We start from the raw sequence: 19,330 nt of genomic DNA, 5'->3' as shown, positions 1-19,330 counted from the left end.
GGCGGCATCGTGGGATGAAGCGGCCCGGACCGACCTTACACGTACGCTTACGTGAGACTGGTTCCACCGACTGACATGCACTAGTTGCATAAGGTGGCTAGCGGGTGTCTGTCTCTCCCACTTTAGTCGGATCGGATTCGATGAAAAGGGTCCTTATGAAGGGTAAATAGAAATTGGCATATCACGTTGTGGTTTTGGCGTAGGTAAGAAATGTTCTTGCTAGAAACCTATAGCAGCCACGTAAAAACTTGCAACAACAATTAGAGGACGTCTAACTTGTTTTTGCAGCATATGCCTTGTGATGTGATATGTCCAAAAGGATGTGATGAATGATATATGTGATGTATGAGATTGATCATGTTCTTGTAATAGGAATCACGACTTGCATGTCGATGAGTATGACAACCGGCAGGAGCCATAGGAGTTTTCTTAATTTATTTATGACCTGCGTGTCAACATAAACGTCATGTAATTACTTTACTTTATTGCTAAAGCGTTAGCCATAGTAGTAGAAGTAATAGATGACGAGACAACTTCAAGAAGACACAATGATGGAGATCATGATGATGGAGATCATGGTGTCATGCCGGTGACAACGATGATCATGGAGCCCCGAAGATGGAGATCATAAGGAGCAAAATGATATTGGCCATATCATGTCACTATTTGATTGCATGTGATGTTTATCATGTTTTACATCTTATTTGCTTAGAACGACGGTAGCTTAAATAAGATGATCCCTCACTAAAATTTCAAGAAAGTGTTTCCCTAACTGTGCACCGTTGCGAAGGTTCGTTGTTTCGAAGCACCACGTGATGATCGGGTGTGATAGATTCTAACATTCGAATACAACGGGTGTAAGCCAGATTTACACACGCAATACACTTAGGTTGACTTGACGAGCCTAGCATGTACAGACATGGCCTCGGAACACGGAAGACCGAAAGGTCGAACATGAGTCATATAGAAGATACGATCAACATGAGATGTTCACCGTTGATGACTAGTCCGTCTCACGTGATGATCGGACATGGCCTAGTCGATTCGGATCATGTTTCACTTAGATGACTAGAGGGATGTCTATCTGAGTGGGAGTTCATTAAATAATTTGATTAGATGAACTCAATTATCATGAACATAGTCTAAATTGTCTTTGCAAATATGTTGTAGATAAATAGCTCACGTTGTAGCTCCCTGTTTCAATACGTTCCTAGAGAAAGATTAAGTTGAAAGATATTGTAAGCAATGATGCGGACTAGGTCCATAGTCCGAGGAGTGTCCTCACTGCTACACAGAAGGCTTACGTCTTTGATGCACCGCTCGATGTGCAAACCCCTACAACATCGTCTGTGGATGTTGTGAACACCTGACAGACACATCCTGATGACTATTTGATAGTTTAGTGCACCATACTTTACAGCTTAGAATCGGGATTCCAATGACGTTTTAAACGCCATAGAACATATGAGATGTTCCAAGAGCTGAAATTGGGATTTCAGGCTCATGCCCGTGTTGAGAGGTGTGAGACCTCTGACAAGTTCTTTTTGCCAACAAGATGGAGGAGAATAGCTCAGCTAGTGAGCATGTGCTCAGAATGTCTGGGTGCTACAATCACTTAAATCAAGTGGGAGTTAAACTTCCAGATAAGATAGTGATTGATAGAGTTCTCTAGCCACTATCACTAAGCTACTAGATCTTCGTGATGAACTATGACATGCAAGGGATGGAGTTGATCCCGGAGCTGTTCGTGGTGCTTAAGACCGCAAAAGGTAGAAATCAAGAAGGAGCATCAAGTGTTGATGGTTTAACAAGACCACTGGTTTCAAGAAGGGCAAGGGCTAAAAGGGAAACTTCATGGATGGCAAACCAGTTGCCGCTCCAGTGAAGGAACCCAAGGTTGAACCCAAACCCGAGACTAAGTGCTTCTATTGTAAGGGGAACGGTCACTGGTAGCGGAATTACCCCAAATGCATGGTAGATAAGAAGGGTGGCAACTTCAACAAAGTATATACGTGTTATTAATCTGTACCTCACTAGTACTCCTGGTAGCACCTGGGTATTGGATACCGGTTCAGTTGCTATTATTGGTGACTTGAAGCAAAAGCTACGGACTAAACGGAGACTGGCTAAGGGCGAGGTGACGATGTGTGTTGGAAGTGTTTCCAAAGTTGATGAGATCACCATCGCACGCTCCATCTGCCTTCGGGATTAGTATTGAACCTAGATACATGTTATCAGGTGTCTACGTTGAGCATGAATATGGTTAGATCATGTTCATTGCAATAAGGTCATTCATTTAAGTTAGAGAATAATGGTTATTCTGTTTTACATGAATGATACCTTTCATGGTCATGCACCCTATGTGAATGGTTCATTGAATCTCGGTCGTGGTAATACACATGTTCACGCCAAAAGATGTAGAGTTAATAATGATAGTACCACTTTCTCGTGGCACTACCGCTTAAGTCATATTGGCGTAAGATGCATGAAGAAACTCCATGTCGATGGATGTTTGGAGTCACTTGATTTTGAATCGCTTGACACATGCGAGCCATGCCTCATGGGCAGGATGACTAAGACCCCGTTTTCAGGTACAATGAAACGGGCAAGTGACTTGTTGGAGATCATGCATGCTGATGCGTGTGATCCAATGAGAATTGAAGCGTGCAGTGGATATCGCTATTTTCTCATCTTCACTGACGATTTGAGTAGATATAGGTATATCTACTTAATGAAGCACAAGTCTGAAACGTTTGAAAAGTTCAAGCGATTTCAGAGTGAAGTTAAGAATCATCATAACAATAAGATCATGTTCCTACAATCTGATCAAAAGGGGATTTTCTGAGTTATGAGTTTGGCAATCACTTAAGACATTGTGGAATTGTTTCACAGTTGAAGCCACCTGGAACACCACAAGGTAATGGTGTATCCGGACGTCGTAATCGAACACTATGAGATATGGTGCGATCTATGATGTCTCTTACCAATCTACCGTTTTCATTTTGAGGTTATGCGTTAGAGACAGCTGCATTCACTTTAGATAGGACACCATCTAAGTCCGTTGAGACGACATCGTATGAACATTGGTTTGGCAAGAAACCAAAGTTGTCGTTTCTTAATGTTTGGGGCTGCGATGCTTAAGGCTTCAGCCGGAGAAGCTCAAACCCAAAGCGGACAAACACATCTTCATAGGATACCCAAAGGTGACAGTAGGGTATACCTTCTATCTCAGATCCGAGGGCAAATTGTTTGTCACTAAGAACGGGTCCTTTCTCGAGAAGGAGTTTCTCTCGAAAGAATTGAGTGGGAGGAAGATAGAACTTGATGAGGTTGTCGAACCTTTACTTCAACCAGAGAGTGATGCAACATAGAAAGATGTTTTCTGTGGCGCCTACGTCTGTTGAAGAGGAAGTTAATGATAGTGATCATGAAGCTTCGGATCAAGTTGCTATCGAACCTCGTAGGTCGACAAGGATATGTACTACTCCTGAGTGGTACGGTAATCCTGTCTTAGATATCATGTTGTTAGACAACAATGAACCTACAAGCTATGGAGAAGCGATGGTGGGCCCGTATTCCGACAAATGGTTAGAAGCCATGAAATCCGAGATAGGATCCATGTATCAGAACAAAGTATGGACTTTGGTGGACTTGGCCGATGATCGGCAAGCCATTGAGAATAAATGGATCTTTAAGAAGAAGACGGACATGGACGGTAATGTTACCGTCTATGAAGTGCGACTTGTGGGAAAGAGTCTTTTCACAAGTTCAAGGAGTTGACTACGATGAGAATTTCTCACCCGTAGCGATGCTTAAGTCCGTCGGAATCATGTTAGCATTAGCTGTATTTTTTGATTATGAAATCTGACAGATGGATGCCAAAACAAGTTTTCTTACTAGTTTCCGTAAGAAAAGTTTGTATGTGATACAATAAAAGGTTTTGTCGATCCTAAGGATGCTAAAAGGTATGCTTGCTCCAACAATCCTTCTATGGACTAGAGCAAGCATCTTAGAGTCAGAATACATGCTTTGATGGAGTGATCAAAGCTTTTAGGTTTATACAATGTTTGCTAGAAACTTGTATTTACAAGAAAGTGAGTGGGAGCACTACAACATTTCTGATAAGTATATGTGGATGACATATTGTCAGATCTGAAATAATGTAGAATTTCTGGAAAGCATAAATGGTTGTTTGAAGAGTGTTTTTCAAAGGAAGACCTGGATAAAGCTGCTTACAAATTGGGCATCAAGATCTATAGAGATAGATCAAGACGCCTGATGATACTTTCAAAGAACGCACACCTTGACATGTTTTTGAAGGAGTTCAAAATAGATCAGTCAAAGAAGGGGTTCTTACCTGAGTTGTATGGTGTGAAGTTGAGTAAGACTCAAAGATTGACCACGACAGAAGAAAGAGGAAGGACGAAGGTCGTCCCCTATGCTCTTGTCATAGGATCTATACGGTATGCCATGCTGAGTACCGCACCTGATGTGTGCCTTGCCACATGTCTGGCAAGAAGGTACAAAGGTGATCTAGGACTGGATCACTAGATAGCAGTCAAAATTATCCTTAGAGGAATAAGGAAATGTTTCTCGGTTATGGAGGTGATAAAGAGTTCGACATAAAGAGTTACATCGATGCAAGCTTAACACCTATCCGGATAGCTCTGAGTAGAGATACCGGATACGTACAATGGAGCAATAATTTGGAATAGCTCCAAGTGGAACGTGGTAGCAGCATCTATGATATAAAGTTTTATGAAATACATAGGGATCTGAATATGGCAAGACCCGTTGACTACAACCTCTCTCACAAGCATAACATGATCAAACCCAGAACTGTTTGAGTGTTTATCACATAGTGATGTGAACTAGATCATTGAGTCTAGTAGACTCTTGGATGTTGGTCACATGGCGATGTGACATGTGAGTGTTAATCACATGGCGATGTGAACTAGATTATTGACTCTAGTGCAAGTGGGAGACTATTGGAAATATGCCCTAGAGGCAATAATAAATTGGTTATTATTACATTTCCTTGTTCATGATAATCGTTTATTATCCATGCTAGAATTGTATTGATAGGAAACTCAGATACATGTGTGGATACATAGACAACACCATGTCCCTAGTAAGTCTCTAGTTGACTAGCTCGTTGATCAATAGATGGTTACGGTTTCCTGACCGTGGACATTGGATGTCGTTGATAACGGGATCACATCATTAGGAGAATGATGTGATGGACAAGACCCAATCCTAAGCCTAGCACAAGATCGTGTAGTTCGTTTGCTAAAGCTTTTCTAATGTCAAGTATCATTTCCTTAGACCATGAGATTGTGCAACTCCCGGATACCGTAGGAGTGCTTTGGGTGTGCCAAACGTCACAACGTAACTGGGTGGCTATAAAGGTACACTACAGGTATCTCCGAAAGTGTCTGTTGGGTTGGCACGAATCGAGACTGGGATTTGTCACTCCGTGTAAACGGAGAGGTATCTCTGGGCCCACTCGGTAGGACATCATCATAATGTGCACAATGTGACCAAGGAGTTGATCATGGGATGATGTGTTACAGAACAAGTAAAGAGACTTGCCGGTAACGAGATTGAACAAGGTATCGGGATACCGACGATCGAAACTCGGGCAAGTACAATTGTATACGGGATTGATTGAAACCTCGACATCGTGGTTCATCCGATGAGATCATCGTGGAACATGTGGGAGCCAACATGGGTATCCAGATCCTGCTGTTGGTTATTGGCCGGAGAGTTGTCTCGGTCATGTCTGCATGGTTCCCGAACCTATAGGGTCTACACACTTAAGGTTCGGTGACGCTAGAGTTGTTATGGGAAATAGTATGTGGTTACCATAGGTTGTTCGGAGTCCCGGATGAGATCCCGGACATGACGAGGAGCTCCGGAATGGTCCGGAGGTGAAGATCGGTATATTGGACGAAGGGTATTGGAGTCCGGAAGTGTTCCGGGGGTATCATGCTATGGCCAGCATGACCGAAAGGTGTTTCGGGAGCCCCAGCAAGTGTGGGAGGGCCTCATGGGCCAAAGGGGAAGGGGCAAACCAGCCCACTAAGGGGTGGTGCGCCCCCGACACCCTTTCCCACGTTACTTGGGGGGTTGGGGCGCCTCCACCTGGCTTGGGAGGCAGGCCTCCACCTGCTTGGCTTGGGGGGCAAGTCTCCCTAGGATTTTCCCTAGGGAGATCCAATCTGCCTAGCCGCCGCCCCCTAGGGGAAACCCTAGGGCGCCTCCCCCTCTCCCCTTGCCCTATATATAGTGGAGGGGTGGGAGGGCAGCCGTGACCTCTTCCCTGGCGCAGCCCTCCCTCCTCCAACTCTTCCTCCTCCTCCGTAGAGCTTGGCGAAGCCCTGCAGGAATACCACAAGCTCCACCACCACGCCGTCGTGATGCTGGAGTTCTCCCTCAACTTCTCCTCTTCCCTCGCTGGATCAAGAAGGAGGAGACGTCCCCGGGCTGTACGTGTGTTAAACGCGGAGGCGCCGTCCGTTCGGCGCTAGATCGGAATCAACCGCGATCTGAATCGCTGCGAGTACGACTCCTTCATCCGCGTTCTTGCAACGCTTCCGCTTAGCGATCTACAAGGGTATGTAGATGCACTCCCCTTCCCCTCGTTGCTAGATTACTCCATAGATTGATCTTGGTGATGCGTAGAAAATTTTAAATTTCTACTACGATCCCCAACATAGCAGCCACGTAAAACATGCAACAACAATTAGAGGACGTCTAACTTGTTTTTGCAGGGTATGCTATGTGATGTGATATGGCCAAAAGGATGTGATGAATGATATATGTGATGCATGATATTGATCATGTTCTTGTGATAGGAATCACGACTTGTATGTCGATGAGTATGACAACCGGCAGGAGCCTTAGGAGTTGTCTTAATTTATTTATGACCTGCGTGTCCATGAAAACGCCATGTAATTACTTTACTTTATTGCTAACCGTTAGCCATAGTAGTAGAATAGTTGGCGAGGCAACTTCATGAAGACATGATGATGGAGATCATGATGATGGAGATCATGGTGTCATACCGGTGACGATGGTGTTCATGCCGCACCTCAAAGATGGAGATCAAAGGCACAAGATGATATTGGCCATATCATGTCACTTTATGATTTGCATGTGATGTTTGTCATGTTTACATCTTATTTGCTTAGAACGACGGTAGCATAAATAAGATGATCCCTCGCGATAATTTCAAGAAAGTGTTCCCCCTAACTGTGCACCGTTGCTAAGGTCCGTTGTTCCGAAGCACCACGTGATGATCGGATGTGATAGGTTCTAACGTTCGCATACAACGGGTGTAAGCCAGATTTACACACGCAATACACTTAGGTTAACTTGACGAGCCTAGCATGTACAGACATGGCCTCGGAACACAGAAGACCGAAAGGTCGAACATGAGTCGTATAGTGGATACGATCAACATGAAGATGTTCACTGATGATGACTAGTCCATCTCACGTGATGATCGGACACGGTCTAGTTGACTCGGATCATGTATCACTTAGATGACTAGAGGGATGTCTATCTAAGTGAGAGTTCATTGAATAATTTGATTAGATGAACTTAATTATCATGAACATAGTCGAAAGGTCTTTGCAAATTATGTCGTAGCTCACGCTTTGGTTCTACTATATTAGATATGTTCCTAGAGAAAATTTAGTTGAGAGTTGACAGTAGCAATTATGCGGACTGGGTCCGTGAACTAAGGATTGTCCTCATTACTGCATAGAAGGGTTATGTCCTTAATGCACCGCTCAGTGTGTTGAACCTCGAGCATTGTCTATAGATGTTGGGAAACATCTGACATACACGTTTTGATGACTACGTGATAGTTCAGTACGTAATACTAACGGTTTAGAATTGTGGCACCAAAGACGTTTTTGAAACGTCGCAGAACATATGAGATGTTCCAAAGACTGAAATTGGAATTTCAGACTAGTGCCCACGTCAAGAGGTATGAGACCTCTGACAAGTTTCTTAAGCCTGCAAACTAAGGGAGAAAAATCAATCGTTGAGCATGTGCTCAGATTGTCTGAGTACTGCAATCGCTTGAATCGAGTGGGAGTTAATCTTCCAGATGAGATAGTGATGGTTCTCCATAGTCACTGCCACCAAGCTATTGGAACTTCGTGATGAACTATAACATATCAGGGATAAACATGATGATCCTTGAGCAACTCGCGATGTTTGACACCGCGAAAGTAGAAATCAAGTAGGAGCATCAATTGTTGATGGTTAAACCACTAGTTTCAAGAAGGGCAAGGGAAAGAAGGGATACTTCATGAGACGGCAAATCAATTGCTACTCTAGTGAAGAAACTCAAGGTTGAACCAAACCCGAGACTAAGTGCTTCTATAATGAGGGGAACGGTCACTGAAGCAGAACTACCCTAGATACTTGGTAGATGAGAAGGCTGGCAAGGTCGACAGAAGTATTTTGGATATACGTCATATTATTGTGTACTTTACTAGTACTCCTAGTAGCACCAGGGTAATAAATACCGGTTCGGTTGCTAAGCATTAGTAACTCGAAATAAAAGGCTGCGGAGACTAGTTAAAGGTGAGATGACGATAAGTGCTGGAAGTGTTTCCAAGGTTGATGTGATCAAACATCGCACGCTCCCTCTACCATCGGGATTGGTGTTAAACCGAAATAATTGTTATTTGGTGTTTGCGTTGAGCATATACATGATTGGATTATGTTTATCGCCACACGGTTATTCATTTAAGGAGAATAATGGTTACTCTGTTTATTTGAATAATACCTTCAATGGTCTTACACCTAAAATGAATGGTTTATTGAATATCGATCGTAGTGATACACATGTTCATGCCAAAAGATATAAGATAGTAATGATAGTACCACGTACTTGTGGCACTGCCATTTGAGTCATGTTGGTATAAAATGCATGAAGAAGCTCCATGTTGATGGATCTTTGGACTCACTCATTTTTGAAAAGATTGAGACATGCGAACCATGCCTATTGGTAGATATGCATGAAGAAACTCCATGCAGATGGATCGTTTGGACTCACTTGATTTTGAATCACTTGAGACATTCAAATCATACCACATGGGCAAGATGACTGAAAGGCCTCGTTTTCAGTAAGATGGAACAAGAAAGCAACTTGTTGGAAGTAATACATTTTGATGTGTGCAGTCCAATGAGTGCTGAGGCACGCAGTGGATATCGTTATGTTCTTCCTTCACAGATGATTTGAGTAGATGCTGAGTATATTTACTTGATGAAACATAAGCCTGAATTATTGAAAGGTTTAAGTAATTTCAGAGTGAAGTTGAAGATCGTCGTGACAAGATGATAAAATGTCTATGATATGATCATAGAGATGAATATCTGAGTTACGAGTTTGGCACACAATTAAGACATTGTGGAAATTGTTTCACAACTATACCGCCTGGACCACCATAGTGTGATGGTGTGTCCGAACATCACAACTGCACCCTATTGGATATGGTGCATACTGTTGGGGAACGTAGTAATTTCAAAAAAATTCCTACGCACACGCAAGATCATGGTGATGCATAGCAACGAGAGGAGAGAGAGTTGTCCACGTACCCTCGTAGACCGAAAGCGGAAGCGTTAGCAGGGCCGGCCCATAGGCCGGGCAAACGGGGCTCCCACCCTGGGCCCCCGGCAGGCAGGGGCCCCAGCCTAGGTATTATTTCCTCTATAGTACTAGGAAGCCCAGAAAAACAGCGAGAGTAAAGAGGGCCCGTTCAGCGTCGCTCTTTCCCATGCTCATCGACTCCTCTTCCCCAAATCCCAGACTCCAAAAACAGCGCCGCCGTTCCCTTGCGTGTCTGATTCCTAGATCGCCGCCAGCCATTAATGGGGACTAAAGGCGCAAATCGGCTCTCCTTCCATTCTTCTATGTTCCGTTTGTTCCCCATCAACTAGACGTTGGGACTTGGAGACAGTACGTGTTCTTCTTTTCTTCCTCCTCATAATCTTGTTCCTCCTTTCAATTAAATAGATGTGCCCTCCAACGACTCCACATCTCTTCTTCTTATTTTCTACTCTTCAGACTTCAGTGGATCTAAGTGTGAGTGCTCGGCAGTCAGGAGATTAGGAGAGCTGCCGAACTAGAGAAGGGGGGCAAATTATTCAGTTCATGGTGTTCTGTTCTCGTTCGTGCTAACTTCAACCTGCGGATCTGCTGATTTGGCCACCTACATCCACATTCAGGTGCTTTTGTTCCTTGTTTTAATCATTTTATGTTGCTTGTTCTTGTTTAGTGACATGTCCTCTAGAAAGTATTTATCTGGTACTAACAAAAGGAAGAGAAAAAAGCAAATAGATGAAGAGGTAAAATCCCTAAAAGGATCACTTGACAAATTTTCCAGACTTGGTAGTTCTTCTAGAGATCCCCTAGAATCAATTGGCCATAGTAAGTGTTGAAGAACAACCAGCTGAGAGATGAAGTCTCCATTCAAATTTAGGAATACAAGCTATTGTGGAGCGAGCTTTTGCCGAACTACATCATTTCATTAGTTCACTCGATCGATAAATAAATTGTCCTATCAGTTTTAGAGTCCAATTTAAGAAGCTATGTACTGGCTATTACTTTGCTTTTGAAATATAAAATATTTTGAGCTTTTGAGTAAACAAGGGCCCCTTATTGCTGTCTTGCCCCTAGGCCCCATATATCTATGGGTCGGCCCTGAGCGTTAGCACAACACGGTTGATGTAGTCGTACGTCTTCATGTTCCGACCGATCCAAGTACCGAACGCACGGCACCTCCGAGTTCAGCACACGTTCAGCTCGATGACGTCCCGCGAACTCCGATCCAGCAGAGCTTCACGGGAGAGTTCCGTCAGCACGACGGCGTGGTGACGGTGATGATGTTGCTACCGACACAGGGCTTCGCCTAAGCACCGCTACGATATGACCGAGGTGGAATATGATGGAGGGGGCACCGCACACGGCTGGGAGAGATCAACTGATCAACTTGTGTGTTTAGAGGTGCCCCCTGCCCCTGTATATGAAGGAGCAAGGGGGAGGCCGGCCGGCCTTCTATGGGCGCGCCAGGAGGAGGAGTCCTCCTCCTAGTAGGAGTAGACTCCCCTTTCCTACTCCTACTAGGAGGAGGAAAGGAAGGAGGAGAAGGAGAAGGAAGGAGAAGGAGGAAAAGGAGGAAAAGGAGGAAAGGGGGGCCGCCCCCCTAGTCCAATTCGGTTTGGGCTAGGGGGGCCGCGCGCCCTGCCTCCTCTCTTCCACCACTTGGCCCATGAGGCCCATTACTTCCTTCTCGTATTCCCGTAACTCCCCGGTACCCCCGAAAATACCCGAATCACACGGAACCTTTCCGATGTCCGAATATAGTCGTCCAATATATCGATCTTTACGTCTCGACCATTTCGAGACTCCTCGTCATGTCCCCGATCTCATCCGGGACTCCGAACTACCTTCAGTACATCAAATCAGATAAACTCATAATATAATCGTCACCGAAACTTTAAGCGTGCGGACCCTACGGGTTCGAGAACTATGTAGACATGACCGAGACATGTCTCCGGTCAATAACCAATAGCGGAACCTGGATGCTCATATTGGCTCCTACATATTCTACGAAGATCTTTATCGGCCAGACCGCATAACAACATACGTTGTTCCCTTTGTCATCGGTATGTTACTTTCCCGAGATTCGACCGTCGGTATCTCAATACCTAGTTTAATCTCGTTACCGGCAAGTCTCTTTACTCGTTCCGTAATACATCATCCCGCAACTAACTTATTAGTTGCAATGCTTGCAAGGCTTAAGTGATGTGCATTACCGAGAGGGCCCAGAGATACCTCTCCGACAATCGGAGTGACAAATCCTAATCTTGAAATACGCCAACCCAACAAGTACCTTCGGAGACACCTGTAGAGCACCTTTATAATCACCCAGTTACGTTGTGACGTTTGGTAGCACACAAAGTGTTCCTCCGGTAAACGGGAGTTGCATAATCTCATAGTCATAGGAACATGTATAAGTTATGAAGAAAGCAATAACAACAAACTAAACGATCAAGTGCTAAGCTAATGGAGGCGAGAGGCCGAGCCTTCCACCCTTTACCAAGTATATAGATGCATTAAGATAACATGGCAATATAATGATATCCCAACAAGTAAATAAATGTTCCAACAAGGAACGGCCTTCAATCTTCACCTGCAACTAGCAACGCTATAAGAGGGGCTGAGCAAAGCGGTAACATAGCCAATCAACGGTTTGCTAGGACATGGTGGGTTAGAGGTTTGACATGGAAATTTGGGAGGCTTGAAAGCAAGAGGTAGGCATCGTAGCATTGGCATAGCAAAAGAGCGAGCAAACTAGCATAGCAAAGATAGTAGTGATTTCGAGGGTATGATCATCTTGCCTGCAAAGTTGTCAGAGTTGACTGGATCCTCGAAAGCAAACTCAACGGGCTCCTCGTTAGAGAACTCGTCTCCCGACTCTACCCAAACAAGACAAACAAGCAACAAAGACACAATCAACCACGTGCAAGACTCAAACAATATAATGCAAAGATGATATGCTATGCGGGATGCGATGCGGGATGCATATGCAAGATGTGACAAGGAAAGCATGAACCTGGACTCAACTTGGAAATCCAAGTGTGCCACTGGAAAGATGAGATGAAATCGCTTGAAAACGATATAAAGAACGCCGGAATCGGAGTTACGGTTTGGAAATGGCAAGCGATTCAAATATGACACCGGTCTGCGATTTACAGCAAGTAGCCATCTAAATGCAATGATATGAACATGATACAGCACCCAAACATGACAACAAAATACATGGCAGGGATGCATTCAAGATGCTTAACAAAAGTCTAGCACTGATCTATGGCCAATTCATCCATTAACAGGTTCAAACAAGCATGGCAAAAATGCATATGGCAAACAGATTTTAGACTTAGTGAAATTAACACTTGTCTGGAATTTCAGATCAGGTAGCCCTCTTCGGAGCAACAAAACTATATGCTACAGGACCTGAACATGGCAAAGTAAAGCATGGCATGGAGATACTCAAAGAGCTTAACAAAAGTCCCTTAGTGACCTTGAGCCAAAAGGGATCAGAAAATACAATTGCAAGCATCTGAACATAGCAAAAAAACATAATCAGTTCTCAGACTTAGTGAAAACTGGCACATGCTAAAAACAGATATCAAGTAGGCATGTTTACAAGCTCGATGCACTCACTACGGAGAAAGTCATGGCAATCTAAGCATACATCCATCAAGAACACACAAAATGCAAGCTAGACATGGCAAGAACAATAGCATAGCATGCACGGATCAACTACAACATCCTCGGCAAAATCGCTAACAAGTAGACAATCTGCCCAGATTCACGAAGTAGCAAAAGTAGAGCTCGATTGACTCAAGCTAGGGTGCTCCATAATTGCAAACAAAGATATGGATGGATAGAGCACTACAAGATTAGCAAAACATCCTTACTGATCATCCTCAAAAGAGGCATGGATCACTCGGAAACAACATGAACATATGGCAACATGAGATAAACAGCTCAAGGACTTAGTGGAAATAATAAGTCCCTGAAATCAGCACTACCGAGTGCCTCACTTCGCAAGCTTGCACTAGTCACCACACACATCACAAAAATACATGGGTTGCACCTCTGGAAAGATGTCAAAACTCTTAACAAAACATATGTAGAGCTCATGGGCATATCATGCACACATTAATCATGGCAAAAATGACAAATATGCAAATGGAGTAGCAGATCTGACAAATATCTCAAGTAGCCCTCTTCTAACAGCATTTCGAGCATCAAGATGAACTCAAATGAAAATCATGCAATGGAATGAAATTATGTACTCTCTGAGATGAACATTTTGATATGCTATATGCATGAATCGGAGCTACGGATGCAAAGTTACGAGGCCATGAACAGGAGCACTTGAACTGCAGACTTAGGAAAAAAATTGAGAGGTCAACCCCTAGGGTTTTAGATCCCGATCTGGATCGGCACGCGAACCGAGGACGGCCTGCCGGAGGTTCGCTGGAGGAGGGCGCGGGGCGTCACGGAGTTGGCTCCCGGAGCCGAAGGAGAGACGGGGAGGTCCAGATCTCGCGCGGGACCCGAGGGGCGCGGGCCCGGGCGACGATGGGCGCGGACGAGGCGGGAGGAGCCGGGCGGAGCGGCGTCCGGTGGTGGCGCGGCTTGCCGGCGGCGCGATTCCCGGGCGGCGCGTGGGCGGCGAGGTTGGAGAAGGCGGCGGGGCGCAGGCGAGGCGGCTCAGGCCCGGTCGCTGGCCGCGAGGGCCGACCGTGGGCCGGGCGGGCCGCGGCGGCGGAGGGACAGGTGGAGAGGCCTCAGTGGCCGCGGGCGGCGGCGGCGGCTGTCCGGGCTGGGACGGACATGTCCGGCGCGTCGGAGGGGAAAAAATTACGGTTTCGGGGAAGAGGAAGATCCGGATTCGGAGGGGTTCTTTAAATAGGCATAGGAGGAGTTAGGAGAGTCCAATTGAGGTGCGGTTTTCGGCCACGCGATCGTGATCGAACGCTCTGGATGATGGAGCAGAGTTAGGTGGGTTTTGGGCCAAATTGGAGGGGTGTTGGGCTGCAACACACACGAGGCCTTTTTGGTCCCTCGGTTAACCGTTGGAGTATCAAACGAAGTCCAAATGGCACGAAACTTGACAGGTGGTCTACCGGTAGTAAACCCATGCCGCTTGGCAAGTCTCGGTCCAATCCGGAAATGTTTAATCCCCACACACGAAAGAAAGGTAGAAATGACCACCGGAGGAGAACGAAGCGCCGGAATGCAAAACGGACAACGGGGAAAATGCTCGAATGCATGAGACGAACACGTATGCAAATGCAATGCACATGATGACATGATATGATATGCGTGACAACGACAACAACACATGGATACAAAACCGAACCCGAGAAAATAAAATAACTTAACGCTGGAAACGGCAAGAGTTGGAGTACAAATTAGGAAAGTTACATCCGGGGTGTTACAACACTCCACCACTACGAAAGGATCTCGTCCCGAGATCAAGGACTGAAAGAACGCCGGGTATTCGGAACGGAGGTGATCCTCGCGTTCCCAGGTAGCTTCACGGTCGGAATGGTGTGACCACTTGACTTTGAGAAATTTGATTGACTTATTGCGAGTCTTGCGTTCAGTCTCTTCAAGAATAGCAACTGGGTGCTCACGATAGGAAAGATCTTCTTGGAGCTCAATGTCCTCGAAGTTGACGGTGCGGTCAGGAGTCTTGAAGCACTTTCGGAGCTGAGAGACATGGAACACGTCGTGAACATTTGCAAAGTTTGAAGGAAGCTCGATTTGATAGGCGAGGTCGCCTCTCTTGCTGACAATCTTGAAAGGTCCCACGTATCTGGGGGCAAGCTTCCCTTTGATACCGAAGTGACGAGTACCTTTCATAGGAGAGACGCGGAGGTAAACATGATCTCTGATCTCGAAAGCCAAATCACGGTGCTTACTGTCATAGTAGCTCTTCTGGCGGGATTGGGCTGCTTTGAGGTTATCACGAATGACTTTGCACATTTCCTCTGCCTCTGTGATTAAGTCATTTCCCAAAAGCTGACGTTCACCGGTTTCAGACCAGTTGAGAGGGGTACGGCACTTCCTGCCATACATAATTTCAAATGGGGCCTTGCCCGAACTTGCTTGAAAACTGTTGTTGTAGGAGAATTCAGCATAAGGAAGACAATCCTCCCACTTCATGCCGAAGGAGATCACACAAGCCCTGAGCATATCTTCAAGAATCTGGTTGACACGTTCGACTTGATCGCTAGTTTGAGGATGGAAAGCTGTGCTGAAGCGGATGTTGGTGCCCATGGCCTTCTGAAAAGAATCCCAAAACTTGGAGGTAAAGATGCTGCCACGGTCTGAAGAGATCACTTGTGGAATACCGTGCAGAGAGACAATCCGAGAGGTATAGAGTTCCGCCAACTGAGCTGCAGTGATTGACTCTTTGATAGGCAGAAAGTGAGCCACTTTGGTGAGTTTGTCGATGACAACGAATATAGCATCATTGCCATGCCTGGACTTTGGAAACCCAGTCATGAAGTCCATCTCAATGTGGTCAAACTTCCATTCTGGAATGGCAAGAGGTTGGAGGAGACCAGCTGGCCTTTGGTGTTCTGCCTTCACTCTTCTGCAGACATCACACTCATTCACGAATTGAGCAATCTCGCGCTTCATTCGAGTCCACCAATAAGCCCGCTTAAGGTCCTGATACATCTTTGTGCTCCCAGGGTGGATGGAGAGGAGAGAATTGTGAGCCTCGTTCATGATCACTTTACGAAGTTCACCTTTGGGTACAAAAATACGATCCTCGAAGAAGAGAGTATCCTTGTCATCAAGGCGGTAGCACTTGTACTTGGGTTGACTCTTGGCAATCCCAATCTTCACCTTTTTCACCATAGCATCAAGAAGCTGGGCTTGGCGAATCTGGTCTTCCAAGGTAGGAGAGACTTGAAGGTTGGCGAGGAAACCTTGAGGAACAACTTGCAGATTAAGTTTGCGGAAAACTTCACAAAGCTCGGGTTGATAAGGCTTGAGAATCAGACTGTTGCAATAAGCCTTCCTGCTCAATGCGTCAGCAATCACATTGGCCTTGCCTGGAGTATACTCGATACTCGGATTATACTCTTGAATCATTTCGACCCATCGAGTTTGCCTGAGGTTGAGATTAGGCTGAGTGAAGATGTACTTGAGACTCTTGTGGTCAGTGAAAATGTCCACTTTTCTTCCCAATAGAAGATGTCTCCAAGTCAAGAGAGCATGCACAACTGCCGCCAACTCGAGATCATGAGTGGGGTAGTTCTTCTCATTAGGCTTCAATTGACGAGATGTATAAGCAACAACTTTCTTCTCTTGCATCAATACTGCGCCAAGACCTTGAAGAGAGGCATCACAAAAGACCTCGTACGGCTTGGATTCATCAGGCGGAGTCAGAACTGGAGCAGTGATCAATTTCTCTTTCAGAGTGTTGAAAGCAATGTCACACTCCGGAGAACAAACGTACTTGACGTGCTTCTGGAGAAGATTAGAGAGAGGCTTCGCGATCTTAGAAAAGTTTTCAACGAATCTTCGGCAGTAGCTTGCGAGACCGAGGAAGCTACGGAGTTGCTTCACGTTCTGAGGAGGTTCCCAATTCACAATTGCAGACACCTTCTCAGGATTCACGGCAATGCCCTTGGCAGAGATGATATGACCAAGATAAAGAACCTCATCGAGCCAAAATCGCACTTGGAGAACTTGGCGTAGAACTTGTGTTCTCTGAGCTTATCGAGCACCAAACGCAAGTGCTTGGCATGATCTTCCTTGTTCTTCGAGAAAACTAGAATGTCGTGGAGATAGACCAAAACGAAGTCATTGGTGTAGGCGTTGAAGATGAAGTTCATCATGCGAGAGAAAGTCGGAGGAGCGTTGACGAGGCCAAAAGACATGACAGTGTATTCATATGAACCATAGCTTGTCCTGAAGGCCGTCTTGGGAATATCTTGCTCACGGATTCAAATCTGATGATAACCCATACGGAGATCAAGCTTGGAGAATACTTGGGCACCTTTGAGTTGTTCGAACAGCTCATTGATGTTGGGAAGTGGGTATTTGTTCTTGATGGTCTTCTTGTTCAATGGACGGTAATCAACACAAAGTCGGTCCGTTCCATCCTTCTTCTTCACAAAAAGAACACCACAACCCCACGGAGAAGAACTAGGACGGATGAGACCCATTCTTTCTTGAATATCGAGTTGCTTCTTCAGCTCCTTCAACTCTTCAGGTCCTAGCTTGTAAGGACGCTTGCACACAGGTTCCGTGCCGGGCTCAAGATTAATAATGAATTCAACTGGCCGGTGCGGAGGCATTCCTGGAAGCTCTTCTGGAAAGACGTCTTGATATTCGCAAACGACTGGAATCTGCGAGATAGCATCCAGTTCACCCTTCTCATTGAGAGAAAACAGACGGATGGTATCATTACGAGCGGCAAAGACAATTACATCCTCAGACGAATGAGTCAATTTAATCTGCCTGGCTGCACAATCAAGCTGAGCCTTGTGCTTAGAAAGCCAATCCATCCCGAGAATAAGATCAATATCCGAGTCACCAAGAACCATAGGAGAAAATAGAAATTTGTAGTCACCCAAAGTGATAGTAACATCCGGAGCAATGGAGTTAGCATGCATGCGCCTACCGGGAGAGACAACTGCTAACGGACTAGGCAAAATTTGCAGAGCCAAACCATGCTTAGATGAAAACGGTCTTGAGATGAAACAATGCGATGCACCCGTGTCAAAAAGAACTTTTGCAGGAATATCATTAACAGGAAGGTTACCCATGATGACATCTGTCGAGTCCTATGCCTGAGCTGCGTTCATCAAGTTGACCTTGGCATGCTTGGGGTTATGCTTGACCACAGCTGTACTTGCCGATCTGACAGGAGGAGGAGGAAGACGCCTCTGGTTGAAACACTTGTTGGCATAGTGACCCTTCTGTTGGCACTTGTTGCACGTCACCTCTGAAAGCGGACGGTGATACGGAGCACTTGATCTTGGAGCTTGAGACGAAGTCTTGTTCTGAAAGCCAGGGTTGGGTGGGTGGGAAGATCCACTGCCACCTTTGCTCTTCTGCTGATACGGCTGACGGAACGGAGGAGGAGGAAGCCAATACTTCTGCTGCTTGGCCACTTGAGTAGAGGAAGAAGGAGTAACATCTCTGACTCGCTTCTTGGAAGCATCACACCTCAACTGAGCAGCCTCTTGCTTCAATGCCATGTTGTAGAACTCATCGTACCTGACGGGTTCAAAGAGAACAAGAGCGAGCTGAATTTCTTCTCTGAGACCACCCCTGAACTGGTATATCATGCTCTTCTCATCAGGTACGTCCTGCTTGGCAAAGCGGGCGAGCTTCTAGAACAACTTGTTGTAGTCATAGACAGACAAAGAGCCTTGCTTCAGATTGCGGAATTCCTCACGCTTGCTTTCAACCACGCTCTGAGGGATATGGTGAGCTCTGAAATCTTGACGGAATTCATCCCAAGTGATAACACGTCCACCTCTGGAATCCTTGTACTGCTGGAACCATTCTGCAGCTTGATCTTTGAGTTGGAAGGAAGCGAACTTGACAAAGTCCTCAGGCCTGACGTTACTGCACTCGAAATGCTTGCACAGATCCACAAGCCAATCGTCAGCATCGGTTGCCTCAACACAATTGCTGAAAGTCTTTGGCCCATTAGCAAGGAACTGGTTGAGTGTAGCAGAGTGATTCTGATTGTTGCCT

This window comes from Triticum urartu, chromosome 7A (genome assembly GCF_056163025.1).
Source record: "Triticum urartu cultivar PI428250 chromosome 7A, HENAU_Tu73, whole genome shotgun sequence".
Classification (NCBI taxonomy): Eukaryota; Viridiplantae; Streptophyta; class Magnoliopsida; order Poales; family Poaceae; genus Triticum; species Triticum urartu.
This window is presented reverse-complemented; position numbering follows the sequence as displayed.